The following is a 14,863-nucleotide window of genomic DNA, read 5'->3' as shown; positions in this document are numbered from 1 at the left end:
CTACATTTTATACATTTTTATATATTTATAGATATTTACGAATTGTAGCTTAGGTTTTCATTCAATCTGGTATTTTGGTATTTATCTTACATAAGACTAACAGTTTTATACCACAGCTATCATAACTTCATTGATTTAGAATTTCATTTTACAAAATCTAATTTTTCATTAAAAAGAATTCTGAATTCACTCACCTACAAAACTCACTTAAAATAACTTAAAGTAAAAATCTACTGGGCCCGATGAAATAACGAAGGGTAGATTTATATTTGGGTAGTCAGATGGTATATGAAACCATTTGTAATTTTGAAATATGTTCAGGAGAGCTGAAATAAAACTCAATATCAAGACTTTAATTCACAAACTAAAATATTTCAGTGATCATTTAAAAAAAATATATAAACAAAGAACTAAAAAAATTACAGATTGTCCCTTCTGCCATCTGACATACTATTATATTTATTTATTTAATGGCAGGCAAACGCAAAAACCAGGCCCCATGAGGCCGCCTAATCTCCGCTCGACTTTATTTTGCGGGATTTTCACCTGCGAGTAGTCGTTGAATATTTTATTTAAATGTCAGTCCTCCCTCATTTCGCTGAATAAATTTGGAATAAATACAAAAAAATATAATAAATGTGGATCCACCTTAATTTTACCGTGCCGAGTAGATTTGGACGTTACATGTGAAATGTTTAATATAATATTTATTTTTTACGGTTTAACGAATGACCTTTCACCTTTCGCGAAATTATAATAACAGAAGTGAGAAAAATTACAACAAAGAATGTGTTCATTGGTAAAAGGAATCAATAAAAAAAAATCGGTAACGAATACAGTCATATTGCCCTATTTTAGAAATCATCATCATCAAAGCCTTAAACGCACCAGGGCTGGTATTTCGATAGCACCCCTGGTGGTACATAGGGCACTGTATTGTTGAATCAAATGCACTGTATCTCGATCATCTGTTACAATAAGGTAAGGTGGTCAGTCATACGCTTCAGGTGCCAGTCCAGGAACAATGAAATGAAACATCGGAGAAAGACTACCTTTAATATCAAATATTGCATGTCAACCTTCCCAGGAATCGAACCTGGGACCTCAAGCATGGAAGGCGAACGCGCTAACCACTACAATATGGAGACGGACATCCGAAGCACAAGATATAATAAAACGGTACCTAAATCAAACCAAATAACAGTCACAAAAGTAAAAAAAAGGTTGTAATGGAAAGTTTAGAAGTTAGTTTTTACTTCAAAACGACCATTATAAAAAGAAATCTTACACCTGGAATTCTTTCCGGGTGTAAGATTTATTTTAAGATTGAATAATAAAAATTAACACAATAAATTAAATGAAAAAGCAAAAAAAAGACATGCATTTTTTTCTGGGGTACTCATTACATTTTTGACTGATTGATTCCAAAATAAACTTTTAAATTTGTTTGTATGGATCTATCAGTCTTTGTTATATTTCATATTAATACCTTTAATCGTCTTCAGATGTAGTGAATTTATATTATTTAACAAGCATTAAAAAATTATGTTTAAGCGAGGACTTTTGCTTTAAACGTGATTTTTTCAAATTTTTAATCGTTTTGAATTGGGTGTTTTTTATAACAGAAACCTGTTTAAAATACGAAAGAAAAATACTTCAAATTTTATTTAGCATTGAATGCGGAGTAAAGTTTCTGCGCTATATATTCAGCCCTCATAAGCAAAAAAGCAGCTATTTGCAAAAGTCGTATTTTGAGATATGGCAATTTTTATTTTTTACCAACTTCATGCAAATTGAAAGAAAACATTGAATAATCGTAAGTAAAAACAGAGTACAACAATTGTTTTTAAACATAAAACCTCTATGTGTCACATCTTAACTGATTTTTTTGCTTATGAATCTATAAATAATGTTTTTCTTAAAAAACATGTAATTTTTCATCCTGAAATAATTTTTTTTACTATTTTTTGCTTATATTGTTCGAAATTCTTCTTAAAGAACATTACCTTAAATCTAATTCATTTTGTGATTTTTGTCGAAAAGCTGCCTTTTTGTTGATGAGGGTAGTCTACCGTATATAAGGACAATTTTTAAATGGGAAAAGCATGATGTAAATGAAAAAATAAGAAATTTGAAATTTAATCCTAAATTTGAAGCCCACGCGTGTTATGTGTTAAATAACTTATAATGAGATACATTTTCAGTGTAACCCTTATCTTCATAGCTTAAAATTGACAATATTATTGGAAATGTCAATTCTATACAAACCCCATGTCACGATAATTTCCGCAAGTAATTCTTGTTCTTATATATAAGAATAAAAAAAAATGCATGAATAATTTTGCCAACAATATTTTGGGTTCGTTCAAATTTTTGTAGACAAGGACTGAATTCAACTCCCCGGGGAGCTGTTTATATTAACATATTACAACAGATGAAGAACATTTAAGAGAAGGCAATATAGAAGTCTAGGCATCTACAGGGCTTATGACCTATCATTGGCTGGTTTATGGGGCCACTTTACACACTGTGTTACATTCATCATTCTGCCCATATTTGAACATCTACATTCCTTCAATTTTTCATCTGTTGATTTTTGTGAAGTTAAAGAGCTGAAACCTTTATTTATGCGGGTGAAATTCAGCTAATGAAATGAATCAGGAAGTAATTCATTAGTTACGTAAACATTGACAAAGAAGCTTGTTTGCTTTGAAACCGGCCGGTGGAAAAAAAAACAAAAAAAAATAGTGATTAAAAACAAAGTTGTTTAATTCATTTTATTAACCCAAAAAAAATTGTGAGTCTCGTATTATCAGCGGTAAGATTTTTTAAAGATTTGTCATTTTGAAATTACTCTGCCTGTGACGTTACAAGTTCTAGTCGGAGAATTCTGCTAAGTCGTGAGTTAGGTTCCGGAAACCGGAAATTTCTCACAACACTATATCATTGGTTGATTCTTAAGAACTTGAGAGGTAGAAATTAAAATCTATCCAAGTATTATTTTTGTACGTTTCCAAGAAACTTCGCCGTACAATAAAATGCTTTAATTTTTACCGCGTAAGAATTTTTTTTATATCCAATTTCCCGCAGCTCTGAAATTCCTCACTAAATGAACTAAGGATAAGAAGTAATTGCATTTTTCGGCAAGTAGTAGAACCCTCAAGGATGTAAATTTATCTTAAAGAGTAAAAAAATCGAATGGTCAAAAGACTTCAACATAATTTTATTTTGGAAAAATTTCGCCACTGGTGATTTTTTACAAAATTGGACGTTGAATTATTGAATCTCCTCCTTGCACTGTTTTAATAAAGAATCATTTAGTTTGTTCGACAGGCTCTGCAAGACCTGGTCAGGTGGTTCCTTCAGCTGCATGTCAGTGTTGATGTATTGACAGAAGTGGCAGACTTATTATTAGATCGTGTCGCGTAAACAGACGCAGGAGAATTGCCCATCGCCCATAAGCCCACATGCTTACCCGCTATCTTGTAATATCCCCGATATTTGCTCTCGCGAATTCCGACTTTTGGATGTGAACCAACGGCCGTGGGTGGTGTATGTAACGCCGGGTATATTTAGATCGGTTGCAAAACTCAATCGCCGGCGGCAACATCGGCAAATATTTCACGGCTTCGTTCTAAGTAATATCCTGACCTAATTATTACGAAGAACGTGGCGTTCTACGAGCGGTCACTTTGCGATCGCCGATAATTTGTCAACGCATCGCCAGCCGCAATGAATATTATTTATTCCCCCAAGGTCTCTTGTTTAGTACCACAAGTTCAAATTTGAAAACTGAAAAGTTAAGTGGAAACGCAATCTGTCTTTTCTTCTTACGAACGCGTTCCGTATTTTCTCCCTGGATTATGGCACTAGAACAGCTTGCCCACCACATATACCGCACACCGTATCTGAGGACATAAGCCTCTTTAGCGGTGCCCACATACACGGAAAATTTGCTCATTGTCAAACGAAAAAAGCTGCCCGAAGGAGCTCTCTGAAATCTGGTAGCCTTAGCATTTTTGTGCTGAAAGAAGGTAATCCACATAATATGTAGGTACATAATATGTACTTCATTGGATTGAGAAAAGAGGGAAGTGAATTCTTCAGACTGGGATTAAATTGATTGGACATGATGAATTCGCCAAAATGATTACAAAACTTTTTAAAATCCTTGAAATTCTTTTTGGAAGCCAACAGATCTGTATATCCGACAGGACCTATAACAGGGCCACGGATAGTAGCGAGAAGCTCCATTCGGTAATCATAGAGAAGGGGAAAGGGACAAGACCACAGGATGTGTTTAGAAGATTGGTTAGGATATCCGCAGCAGCACAAAGGGGAGTCAACAATATTAAAAACAAATATTTTTTGATTAAATTTACCATGACCTGATAAAAACTGAGTAGTCCAGTGATTGGGGATACCCCAAGAAGATTCTAAGCGCTGACGGATTGAAGGGGGAAAAAAAAGGTAACAATCAAAAGGTAACGAAAAGGTAAAACAAGGGGGAAATAAAAGGACACAACACGGCATAGTTGAATTCAAATCAGGAGTTGCGTACTGAACGACGTCTACAAATAAACTAATGGGTCAAAACGTTAACCTACGAATTTATAAGTAGTTTAGTCGCATTCTGTTTATGTGCGTATGCGGTTTCTAGACTATTCTTAATTTTATGCCTATGCTACTCGTATTCAATATGAAGAGAGAAATTTAAAAAAATTTCAAGAAGTTTTACGTAATAAAACACAGATACGAATTCTGATAACAATAGTTAACATAGCGATATATTTTAAATTGTATCATTTTTGCGTTATGCTACCATAAGTTTCTTATACGTTTAATGGTTTATTTTTAAATTTTTTAACATTTAAGATTCTTCTATAATTTTTATACGGAAGTATTTTTTTCTTATTTATGTGTATTATTAGATTTCGAATGTATAATTATCGTTTAATATAATAATTTCACAACCAAGTAATTTTACTATCAGATCTTGTTAATATAACAATTGTCGTGTATGGTAATTTATCTACTCTGGTATTGGCAAAATTACCTGCATAAAAATACATTAATTGATTTAATTAAAAACAAAATTTAATAAATAATTATATTCACTACGCATGGTTCAAAGTCTTTAAATTAATATACTTTTACCTATCCCATAAGTCTTATATACATATTTTGCAGCAGTAATTAAGATAGTAAAAAGAAAAAAAGGTGAAGTAACAAAATTCCATTTTATTTAAGGCAGTAAAAAAATATAATGAAATGGGAAAAAACATTTATGAAGAAAAAAAAATCCACATACATTCAAAAGGTTAAGTAAATATATGCTAAATAACTTATAAATTAAATACGTGTACATTGTTATTTTATTAAAAATAAAAATAAAATTTACAAAAATAAATATACAAATAAAAAAGGAGAAAATTCATTTTTTGCCTTCACGGTGACGTTTTCCCATAAATTGTGATATTTTCCTAGTAAGTAAGGTATTTTTCTGAGAACTAATTCTTTTTTGATAATTAATACATTATAATACACCGATTATATGATTAAAATATTTTTTTCCCTGCAATTTCTGATTCTGAAGAAGTATGTGTTGCTTTGTAGGTGACATAATTGAGCCAAATGAATCTTGCCCGCATCAATGAAGATTTCAGCTCAATAACTTTACAAAAGTAGAGAATTGAAGGAACATGTGTTGTTAAATATAGGCAGAATGGTGAACGTTACAGTGTGTAAAGTGGCCACTTAAACCAGTCAATAAGCTCTGTAAATACCTAGTCTTCCATATTACCTTCCTTAAATTTTCTCGACCTCCGTTGCTATATGTTTTTCTTTATAAATTCCTGGGGGATGTAATCCAGTCCATGTCTAAAAAAAAATATACAAACTTGAAATATTTTTTATTAAAATATTTTAGAAATAAATTTGTTGCGTGCATATGTACCAAATCTCTGACTTGTTTGTGACCTGTACCGATTTCAATATCATAAAAATCTAAGCATGCTGAATATCGTGTATCATCTCAAGCGCAATATGCGCGCTGTTCCGCCACGTCTCGTCTTGCATTATTTTATATTGGCGTCCTAAGACAATCATAAATTTAAACGCAATATGAGCATTTCCCCTTTTTCCTTGACACTGAACTTCCTCATTCGGTATAATCTCCGTCAAAAGCAGGTGTTTCTGACGCTGTCTGGGTTACCGCGACGATCCTTTCCGCACGTTCGCACAAGAGTCACATGGTGCAGCGTTGCCAACTTCCATCAACCTAAAATCGGTAGATTCAGAAAAATAAGTCGTTGGTTTTCGGTAGATTTGTTACCAGCTTACAACAATTAAACGGTTACTTGCTATACGCTGCCAAAAACTGTCATTGAAGAAACAGTTTCAGATTTGTAAATCTGTCAGAGAATCTTTATCAAGGCCTCGATTATGATGGGAAAATAAAAAAATCATACCTTAACCTTGACGGTAAAGTTGAAGATAAATTCTCTCTACTGATTACGAAGATACACTACCGTCTCCCCCCCTCCTTCAAGTTTTGGGTAGGTACATCGATATGAAACAATGGGAAGCGTATGTCACAGTACACATATCTACGCACCGAAATGACATAGTTTCAGCATGACGTTATAGTTGAAGATAAAAGTCCCCTGACCGACTGCTAAAATACATTACCGATCCCCCCACCATCATGTTTTGATGTAAGTACATCGGTTTATACCGACGGGTTTAGAACCCCTCGATACGTTTATCTACGCATTTTTCCGATCAATTTTTCCTTTAAATAAGATTTACTTAATTTTTTAATCGTTTTGAGGTCGGCACTTTTTGTCTTAAAAGCCTATTCAAAATATAAGAGAGAAATAAGTAAATTTGGATGTCGAATTAAATTCTAACATAACTGTCAGTTTTCGAAACGAGTGGCTAGATGCAAAAAATAATGTCACTAAATTCTGCCCTATTAACATATAAGAGTATCTATGCGTAAGAAAGTAACCACTAAAAAAAAATAATTTGCTAATATATTTGTTCCGTCTGTTTTACTACTCGTATCTTCCGGAATGTACGTATCGAGACGTAAAGGAGCCGGCTTTGTAGTCGCTCGGTAGATAAATAAAGACAATCGTTAAGCATATCGTCTTAGAACGTGTCAAAAGTCTTTCAAAAATCATGTTCAAGCGAGCATTTTTTTCTTAAAATTGAGATTTATTGGAGTTTATAATTGCTTTGAAGTGCATAGTTACATAAGCCTATTTAAAATTAAAATAAGAACATTTTAAAAGTTAATGAAGTAAGGAAAGCGGACTAATTCTTGCAGTTATTCATTGGTTTGTTTCGATCATATGATATCGATATGACAAGTAGGTAGAACATACCGAGGAAGATACAGATAGTACAGAAGTTACCGTCTCGGTATGTACAGATGAAGATAGCGTTCATAATTGAGGCCCAGAGAGTGTAAATCTGAGTCAGGTATAATTGGTAAGATTAAGAAAGGGTCTCTGAGATGGTTTAGTCATGTAGAACTTATTAATAACGAAAGAATGGTCAAACAGGTACACCATATAAGGAGCGAATGAACTGTAACGGAGGATGAGGAAGAAAATAAAGTGCAAAAAATAAGTTCCAAAAGTTGGCATAACCAAAGAGCATGTATAACAAGATGTATGAATGTAGAGAAAGCTAGGAATGTATGCCAGGATACACGTATGGCGGTTCATTCTCTCTGCCGACCCCTGTAGAGAAATGGCGTGATGGTAGTAGCATTAGTTGTAGTTTAAATTTTTTTCAGTTTTATCAGCCCCCCCCCCGGCTTACGATTTTGGAACACTTCTATAACTGTTTTCAGGACACAGTATTTTTGTGAGGGGAAGGAAGGTAAGCCACGCTTTACCGCGCTCCTCTAGAAACTGTTTTTTTACGGTTTTTAAAAACAGTTTCGCCTATAAAGATAGCCCAGTTCAAGAATTTTTAGAATCGGTAGAATTACCATCGAATTTGGTGGATCGGTAGAGTTGGCAACGCTGCCATGATTTTCGTTCGTATGTAGCAGAAACGAAGGGGAAATAAAAACGAGATTTTGATAGAATATGAATAGGATAGGAAAAATTAACGAAACGAGGCAAGCTATGCTAAATGGTCTGCATAAAACGGGGAATTCTATTTTCAAATATTTTATGTTATTCAGTCTACGGTCTCCAGGGTCGCACCTACACCATTAGAGGATACATTCCATAGAAAGGTCAAATAATAATAATGTTAGTTCAAGCGACTCCGAGTGAACTTGGAAATACACATTTTTTCAGGGCCCGACCGTAAAACTTTAGAGGAACATTCCTCATGGTAAGCTCAAAAAAAAATCCTACCAAAATTTTTCCAAAAAGTAATTTTAAAAAAAAAATTGATTTAAAAATGGAGTAAATCTTTAATTTCTCGGTCAAGGATCTCTTCCGCAAACCCCTACTCCTCTCTGACAAAAAAAATGCGATGAAAACGTATTTGACCAACGAAGCGATACGCGCCAGACACGGACAAGGGAAGCGGCTGGGTAGGACAGGGGTAGGGGTTTGTGGGGGGACTCTTCCTGTGCTTGCAGGAGTTTATTTATTTATGTAAATTGTTTTTGTATTTTTTATATTAATATATATTTTTTTATTTAAAAAAAATCAGAGGCATTGAAGGGATCCTAAGGGGTGAGGACGACGTGTTGGGGACGTCTCTGTTTATACATCACTCTCCCCCTTCCTTAATCTGCATAGCGTTTGTATTCCTTAGGAATATTTATAATAACTTTCCTCCATGCGAAGCTGACAGAGAGTCCCCCAAGAGTCTATAACAGCTGCGGGTGGATAGTGGGCTTAAGGATTTCCCCTCAATGTTGATAAATAGAATATTTCAATTTTATTATTAAAAAAAACATAAATACTTTTGTTTTTTTAAGAAACGAAAATTAAGTAAAAATATACAATATTTTGTTTTTTGTACTATTCATAGTTTTTTTACACCCTCCTCTCTTCTCTGAAAAGGGAAGAAAAGAAAGAGGAGAAAGGAAAACTCAAATGTTCACAGTAACATTTTAATCGTGTTTTAAATGTAAATAAATTAGGGAGTCTTTGACATTGGTGGGCAGATTATTCCAAAATCGAGCAGCTACTACTTTGAAAGGGGAGGCAAAAAAATCGTGAAGCGGTAAATGGGTATTAAAATGGTCTTTATTATTAATCTAAATATTTTAATTTACAGACCATTCCTTAAAAGCTTAAAATATATTTTGCTGGAAATATAGGAATCGAGTTGTGGTAGGGTGGGATTTGAACCTCAAAACATTGATCCGTGAGTCGTCAACGCTACCATTAGATAACAATCCGGTTCAAACTGTGGTGAAAATTTCATTCAGTTATCTCGGCAATACAAGTATAGATACCTATAAATTTCATCCCTAGGTGGACCATATGGTGTCAACCACCAATTCCTGTGCGTCCTCCTAAGTCAGGTCCGCGTCTCGTTGTTCTGACGTGAACTACCGACGAGATGACGGCAGTGGACATGAATGAGATCGAAAAAAAAGTCTTATAAAGAAGGCAAGTATGGGGCTCTCAGGAGACATCCGTAGTATACTGCTCAGCCAATCCGATAACCTCTGTTTTATGATAGTTTTCACCGGTAGTTGCTGGATTCATTTCCCTACTTCTTCGATCTTTAAAAAGTCGCCTATTCTATTCTCAAAACATAATATTTGACCAACAATATTTTAAGTTTGTTCAAATTGTTGTAGACAAGACTGCATTGAGCTCCCTGGTGAGCTGTTAATATTAACGTATTACAACGGAGATGAAGAACACTTTAGAGAAGGTAATATAGAAGTCTAGGCAACTATGGGGCTTATGACCTGTCATTGGCTGGTTTAAGTGGCCACTTTACACACTGTAACATGCAGCATCCCGCCCATATTTGAACATCTATATTCCTAAAATTCAATTCGTGTAATTTAATTATTTCACCTACATATTAGGCAACGCCTGATTTTTTTTTTCAATTTCTATACTTCTTCATGGACCAGGTGGATTTATCAACAATATTTTGAGTTTGTCCAAATTTTTGTAGACAACTCCCTGGGGAGCTGTTAATATTAACGTATTACAATAGAGATGAACATAATTCAATGAGATTAATCTCATCCGCATAAATAAAGGTTTCAGATATTTAACTTCACAAAAATCAACAGATGAAAGAAATATTTTACTGTTTCGCATCGTTTCGATTCGCATCAGAATAAGTGTAATTAAAGCGGCGCGGCGCCAGCCAACATTTTGTACAATTTAATAAATAAATTTGTTTTATTTACGGAATTAATCTACAGACCATTTAGTTACATAAAAATACATTACGTGTTTTATATGCAAGTATGATTAAAGAAAGCAACTAAAAAATAATAATAAAGCTAGGACAAAAAAATATCGACGTCGAGACATGATCTGGTCCATTTTAGTGATGATTTAATTCTAGAAAGACTTACAAGTTTAGATCCTGTTTACAATACGACACAGTCGGGACATTTTCGTCTTTACAATACGACATTATCGAGGCATTCTCGGCTTTACAATACGACATTATCGGGACATTCTCGGCTTTACAATACGACATTATCGGGACATTCTCGGCTTTACAATACGACATTATCGGGACATTCTCGGCTTTACAATACGACATTATCGGGACATTCTCGGCTTTACAATACGACATTATCGGGACATTCTCGGCTTTACAATACGGCATAATCGGGACATTCTCGGGTTCACAATACGGCACAATCGGGACATTCTCGGATTTACAATATGACACAATCGGGACATTCGTGCATGCAAGCCATAGTTTGTGCTGTACTGATCGAGGAACAGCACATAATTATTTCGCAATAGGCGGATCGGAACATTGCATGCCACTTGTTCCAGTAACGATAGTAGGTACATCAACCATTATAAAATAGTCATAGTCTAATAAATATAATTTAATCCATACAGCTATTTATTCGCTTGATTTTCTATTCGTTTTTTAGTCTTATTATCGGTAATTTATCAAAATATATAAAGCGATTACTTAACCAACCAATTGAGGTAAACACCCCTGTGAAAATGCCCATACTTCTTTTGTATCTTTTTCTCAAAATGTTTCAACATCTCAGTTGTAATATTTATCAATAAATACTTATTTTAATTTATTTTTTTTAAACTTAGTATTTTAAATACAATTTACACAAATACAAATCAATACAAACGGTCAAATTAAGCGTGTGACTGTTTTGTAATGTTTTTGAGGTTACATCATTCGGGCAACAATAATTAGAATATCATTAATTTACAAGAAGATAAAAACATGATAATTAAATTCTTTATTCACAACTTTTAAATTTCAATTTAAAAACATGTGTCTTAAATAATTAATAATTGGGATTCTACATAAATGATTAAAATTAATGCATTTGCTCAGAAGTATGGTGCCTAGACACCGCATCAGTACCTACTCAAATCGCAACGTAACAGCGATCTTTAAGGCAATATAATCTCTCTTAGGTCTAGGCACCATTAAAAATTCACGTGAAAATACTGTGTATGTACCCTTATACACATGTTATAATAAATATAATCTTTAACATAAAACAATCTTTAAGTTTTATCAAAGAATAAGTAAATAAACCATCTATTCAATTTATATTTCACATCGACCTCGTCTGGAATCTAATCCGGGAGCTTATGCATGGTAGGCAAACGCTCTTATCGGTGGGTACACCACTAAACGGACTAATCTCTGCTTGATTTCCTATTTCAGGGTTTTTACCTGAGAGTAGAAAACTACCTTGCCATGCTATCGAGTCGGACTCAATCGTTTGGTGTTCTGATTCTTTTTTTTACAAACCGGGTCACGGGAAGCAAAGGAATAAAATAAACTATTACATCCTAGATAATTCAGCCCTCCGGGCTTCGTTTAATTGTGTTCTCGGACACTCAGAAATTTCAGCTCTTTGGGCCTCATAATGTGTTCTAGCTGTTTGGGCGATTGAAATGTAATAAAGAACATTCTGTAATCCAAAATAATCCCACGAGCACCACTCGAAATATTCAGACTTGTTTTAGGTATTATAATGTTTACAGCGACACGTGTCACGACGCTCCGTCAATTTATAGATAATCAATAATTAATTATTGTTAATATTATGCGCCGATTCCTGATAATATAATACTTCAAGCGCGCTTTATAAGTGATTATAAGTTAATTTCACTTAAAATTAGAGTAATTTATTTAGTAAAACAATTTTCGGAAGATTAAAAAGTCGTCGAAAGGTAGCAAAAAAACGTATTTATAAGACACACGGCCTAAGCCAATCACTACAGTTATATCAAGAAAAATATATCCAAGAAACTAAAAAAATAACATAACACTACAAAGCATAAAAAAACAATTCAATAATTTTATTTTATTTTATTAGGTAATTCAACAAAGATACATACTAGAAAACATACAATTTAAAAACATTCGTCGAAATAATTTAACATGCATATATATCTTCAATTATAGAATTACACAAAATAGATTTATACGTTAAGTTGTAAAACATATTTTTTTAATATTTTTGTTTATACAGGATACAATGTAATAAAAAATAAGTTGTAGATGTGTACTTATTGAATAAGATTTATTCCTAAGAGATTATTCGCAAAATCTGAGAGAGTATCATGATAAATGTTAATTTTATTGTTTCGGCAGTATATATTATATTCCCGACACATGCGGGCCATAGGTGTGTGGTATGTAGAATAATTTGAAAACAAAGGCAGTTTAAATATTTCCTGATGTCTGAGTGTTCTCAATCCTGCATTTATTTGTATTTTATTTAGAAGGTTAGTATCTACTTTGTAGTTTAATATTTTATACAGAAATTTTATATCGAAAACAACGCGGCGTTTTATCAGAGAATTAAAATGAAAAAGAGTTAGAAGTTGCTCGTAATTTGAATTTGAACGTGGGTTAGAAATTCGGAACTTATACAAAAGGTACTTTAAGAACTTTTTTTGAACAGATTATATTGAATTTATATGTTTTTGATATTGCGGACTCCATACGCATAATGGTAAACAGTATCTCGAAAACACGTTTAACATATAAGACTAACACAAACCAATCTATGTTCATCCCGCGCAGTGTTAATGGCAAAGAGATCTACAAAAAACCGGAAGATCTATCCCAAGGAATTTTAATTTGTGTTACGAATTGACTAATCCATAAAAAAACAATAGTCGCTCTTGGAAGATTAGATAAAAAGCTGATTTTGACTTCTGGTTAAGAACGAGAAAATAAATTGATTGCAACACATATGGGACATCACTTATAGCATTGAAAATGCATATAAAGGTCATCTCCGTTTTACGTTTCTGCAATAAAGACGTTTAAAAATATGAATAATTACCCCTTTGCAATCCGAGCAACCATCTAACTTTTCTTGGAAAACGGTGTTGGACAGACTTGATATGATCAATATGAGTCCCATAGAACGGATACCAAATTCGAGAAACATTATCTAGATGGGGCCGAACCAGTTAATGGTAAAGAGTATTTATAAATATAAAATAAATAAAACACTTTGTATTTTTACACACCACACGAGTTAAATATAATTTAGAACTCAACATCTTTCGAGTATTTAGGGTAAATATAAACTCATTAGTATTAAACGCGCATGCGACAGTGTTTTATTTATTTTATATTTGAAATGTTTTTCCATGGAGTAAATGAAGAAACGATAAATAATATGATTCATGGTTGTAAAAAAATAATACGAATCACCTCGAAGGATCCGTTTTATATTATGGCTTGATCAGATGTTATTTAATTCAAAATAAATGGCCGCCTTGCACTGGAAATAACAATTCTCGAAGTATATATTACCGAAAGTTATTTTAGTGATTGTGTTGACTAATAAAAATAGAATGAAAAACAGTGGAGTCTTGTATTATTTTACAACTTTTATTTGATTCGCGCCAGAACCAAAATGTGAAAATGTGCATTACATATGATTTTTTTCAAATTACTGAATGCGTTTTATTTTAATTTTTTTATTTAAGAAGGTAAACATGAACAGAAAATATAAAAGGAATAATATGAAACCCACTAAACTGCAAAACCGGCTTGTAATAGAAATTTGACAATTTTAATAGTAATTCAATTTAAAATACTTGGTTTTCTTCAACTTGTTTATTTGATTAATTTTATTTATTTATATAAAGATACATATTACAAAAATAGAAAATAAAGTATCCCTAAGTATTTAAGGCCAAGAGCCCTGTGTTGAATTGGGATACAATATCATGGAAAGTGGAAGCTTGCGTATTATTCAAGAATACTAAAAATATTTTTTTTTACATAAAAATAAATTTTAATAAATATCTGGATAACACGCTTAATATAAGTTGATGTTGATTGTTATTACAACACAGATGAAGGCTATTTTAAGGTCTATGCATTTATTTATCATCTGCTCGAAAAAGTTATGCGGGGGCTGAGAATTTTGAGCAATAGGTATTTGAACATTGTTTTTATGTCACTCTCTCGCGAATGCGTGTGTGAACAAATGTACGTCGGACTGATTATGCCTAACTAAAATCGACAAAATAGACGTTTCGTTGTCCCGTTTTCCGCACCCCAAAAACTGAACAGATTTGAATTGTTTTTTTTTAACGAGTATCAAAATGAAATTTTCTGGGTCAGAATCTATTCGGTCACAGTATTTGAAAACCGCACGTCCGAAGACGACCGATAAAACTGAGCGCTTTACGGGTTTTTGCATCGTCGTAGT

At 33.2% G+C, this 14,863-nt stretch overlaps 1 protein-coding gene across 5 annotated transcripts in view; it reads left to right on the top strand.

The window, feature by feature from the left end:
* Zasp66 (PDZ_signaling and DUF4749 domain-containing protein Zasp66) overlaps positions 1 to 14,863 on the top strand; it is a 57,642-nt gene that overhangs the window by 26,116 nt on the left and 16,663 nt on the right. The gene's annotated exons all lie outside the window — the stretch shown is intronic.

The sequence above is a fragment of the Micrasema longulum genome, unplaced genomic scaffold (genome assembly GCF_059751315.1).
Source record: "Micrasema longulum isolate JH-2025_06_02 unplaced genomic scaffold, ASM5975131v1 h1tg001594l, whole genome shotgun sequence".
Taxonomy (NCBI): Eukaryota; Metazoa; Arthropoda; class Insecta; order Trichoptera; family Brachycentridae; genus Micrasema; species Micrasema longulum.
Note: the sequence above shows the minus strand (reverse complement) of the source record. Positions and strands in the feature narration are given on the sequence as shown.